The sequence below is a fragment of the Athene cunicularia genome (assembly GCF_003259725.1).
Source record: "Athene cunicularia isolate RWA chromosome 2 unlocalized genomic scaffold, athCun1 chr2_part1, whole genome shotgun sequence".
In the NCBI taxonomy this organism is placed as follows: Eukaryota; Metazoa; Chordata; class Aves; order Strigiformes; family Strigidae; genus Athene; species Athene cunicularia.
In genome coordinates this window covers 125,486,000-125,489,590 of record NW_020799095.1, presented here as the reverse complement: position 1 = coordinate 125,489,590, position 3,591 = coordinate 125,486,000, and positions in this window count along the sequence as shown.

Here is a 3,591-nt window from a genome sequence, read left to right as displayed (position 1 = left end):
GACCTTGAAGATCATCCAGTCCAACCGTTAACCCAACACTGACAGTTCCCAACTACACCAGATCCCGCAGCGCTATGTCAACCCGACTCTTAAACACCTCCAGGGATGGAGACTCCACCACCTCCCTGGGCAGCCCATTCCAATGCCTAACAACCCCTTCTGGAAAGAAATACTTCCTGACATCTAGTCTCAACTTTCCCTGGTGCAACTTGAGACCATTACCTCTTGTCCTGTCTCTTACTACTTGGTTAAAGAGTTAAACTACTTGGTTAAATTGAATCTACAAGAAATGAAGAACTGACCAAATGTCCACTCGGATCCATGGGAATAGTCCCATTGACATTACAGGTCTAGAGTGCAATTCTGCTTAACAGAGATATCATAGGGAACTATAGTATACGTATAGTATTGAATGGGAAATATTTGATAGCATAGAATAGGTAATTATAGTAATACACTCCAAACAATTGCAGCTACATACCATTCATTTTCAAGAAGTTTATCTTTGCTAGACAGAAATGTTCAGGTGTTCATCTTTTTGTTGTTGTATCTAAAATATTTTTGTCATACTTGTTCTGGTGATTATGTTGATCCATTCTTACTTCTAATGCAAGTTATAGCAGCTTTGAAACTGCTGTAAAACTTACCCTCTCATCCAGAACATAACAGCTAATTCTGTCCCCTGAAGAACATCAGGCAATGGTTGAAATATGGCCACAAACCATCTCCTCTGACCACACTCTATAAAGACAGTGTCTTTAACATCTGAGAGTTCTCTCCACCCTGGAAGTATTCCCAGGGACCAGATCAGGCTGCTGGTTCCCTCTCCCTTTGGCTCTGCCAGTTTTCTAAAGAAGGAATTAGCAATACCTTTGCATAAATGCAAGCTCCAGAATTCTGCTGGAGTGCAAACTGAAGATAAGACAGAACAAGGCTATTTAAAACTTCACAATTTAACCATTTTATCCTTCTGGCCCTCTCATTTTGATATTCCTTATCTGTAGCTTATCACTACAAGCATAATTCTCTACTCTCTTTTTATGCACAGCAATTCAGCTGAAATGCTTGGAAAAAAATCCACTTATTTTCATTCTGATGTATATATAACTGCCTTAAACAGCAAAAAAACAAAAACATATTTCCTGTCATTCATAGGCCAAACTTTCCACAGTACCCATACAAGTTAACTTCACAGTCATCTACTTGGACCGTACACATATGAATTCCATTATATAACAAATTTAAAGCTAAACAATGCCATATTTTTGTTTTTCAGGGAGAAGGAAAGGAAAGAGGACAAAGGAAGGGAAACAGAGGGAAGGGAACAAAGGAAAAGGACAAAGGAAAGAGGATGAGGACAAGACATCAAAGATAATCACTGTCCCCAAACAATCCAAAGCTTCTCTTGAAAAGCACTGCTGCAATGCTTCTCATTTGTGAATAGTCACAAATCAGACTAAATTTTAAATGGACATTTATAGCTTTTTTTTTCCTCTATTTCATTTTTTCCTTTGCTCATGTGTGAAGGAGTATGCATTAGATTTCTGAAATAGTATATTTAGCAGTTCTGTAGGTTTCATTCCATTTTATGTCCTACAAATCAATAAAAATATATAAATAATCTAAGGTTAAGAAATATTGATAAAAGATGACAAAATTTATTAAGATATATATAAACTGATTTTCCAGAAATTCATATTGTTCTGTGGTGAGTATTCTTTTTGCTTGAAACTGTAAGTACCAATTACAACCTCAAGTTTTTATGCAGCTTTCTATTTTCTTTCCTGCATCTCTTGTCTTTTCCCAGTCCCCTACCTCCTCCCACCATCTTTTCTAATCTTTTTATTAGTAGTAGAAGGACTCTCTCCATATGAAAGAATCACAGCAAGAAAATCTTAAGCATTTTTAAAACATTATTTTTTATAAATCTAAAATCTCCTCAGAAAGGCAATTTTATAAATAGGAAAACAGCACCTGAAAAGTTAAATCACTTTCCCAGAAATATGAAAATGCTTGTCACATTTACATTTCTAGTTACCACAGTTTATCAACCATTGTGCTACACTGTAAAACAAGGCTAGGTAATGACTTCTTGAAGTCTGTTCTTTAGAACAGGATTCTAAAGTTTACAGTATTTTCCTCACACCCCAGATGTTTAGGGTTTTTGGTTTTTTCCCTGCAGTCAAATTGTTCTTGGAATCATCACCTTTCCTTTCTACCTTACCAATGTGATGTATTTCAAATTAGAAACATCTCACAGAATCTTCACAGCATGACAAATTTATAATCAGCTAAGCGATTTTCAGACCCTGAGACACTCAAGTACTCAGCACAACACCTTAGAAATTTTAATGAGCATCATTAGGGCAGACACTGTTTCTGCCACATGCACTGCAGTCTGGGAACTGTTGAATGAGGAGTTTATGATCCTTATTAGACTCCAGCACATTTTTCTTCTTGTGATTTCCATAACTTTAGAAATGGTTTGAAACCTAGCTCAACATGCCTACAGTTAACCTTGTAAAAGATGAAACCTGCCTTTGAGTTCAGTTCTTTTTGGTTATTCATACTTTTTACAGATTTTATATCTTATTAGTATCTATTTCTTAAGGGACCTGCTTTCTTCAAAGAATCTGAGACATTTTATGACACTGTCTGACTTTAAAAGCTTTTTCATCAACAAACATATTTTATGTGTAGTAAATATCTAATAAATATATATTACATTGTTATCATAAAAATATTTTATCTTACTCTGTATTCATTGCTGAAGTAATGGTGTGCTTTTACACAGATACTTTAGCTTTGATAGCTCCTTTTATGTTTAGTCCACTAAAATCATGTATCAATTATATTCAAGACTTTGTAATATATGTTTGCTTTTCTTTCATATTTCAAATTCATAAACTTATTTTCAGATTTATTAGAAAAAAACCAATTCATTATATCCCATGTAAACAAGAATTATCAAATACATAGAAAGATACAAAATGATTAACAAATATTTTCTAAGGAGAATGATCATCATCAGGGAAGCTATTAAACAACTACAGATTATTTGGTTTAATGAGATTGACAAAGGTTCTGTATTCTTGTGTTCTGTTACTAGATTTTTTTAGTTATTTTGCATCACAAAATTCTAATGAAAGACTTAAACACAATAATTCACTACTAAATTACCTTACCCATGTTAATGAAATGCTGAATTTAGACAATGTACATAAACACCTGCTATAACAGGCTTTAGTGCTACTTTATATATATAACTGGCTTCCTAGAGAGGTGGTTGATACATACCTGTCAGTGTTTAAGAGGTATTTGGACAATACCCTTAATAATATGTTTTAATTTTTGGTGAAGGCTGAAGTGGTCAAGCAGTTGGACTAGATGGTCATTGTAGGTCCCTTCCAACTAAAAATATTATATTCTATATTCTATATTCTATATTCTATATTCTATATTCTATATTCTATATTCTATATTCTATATTCTATATTCTATTATATTCTATATTCTATATTCTATATTCTATATTCTATATTCTATATTCTATATTCTATATTCTATATTCTATATTCTATTCTATTCTAT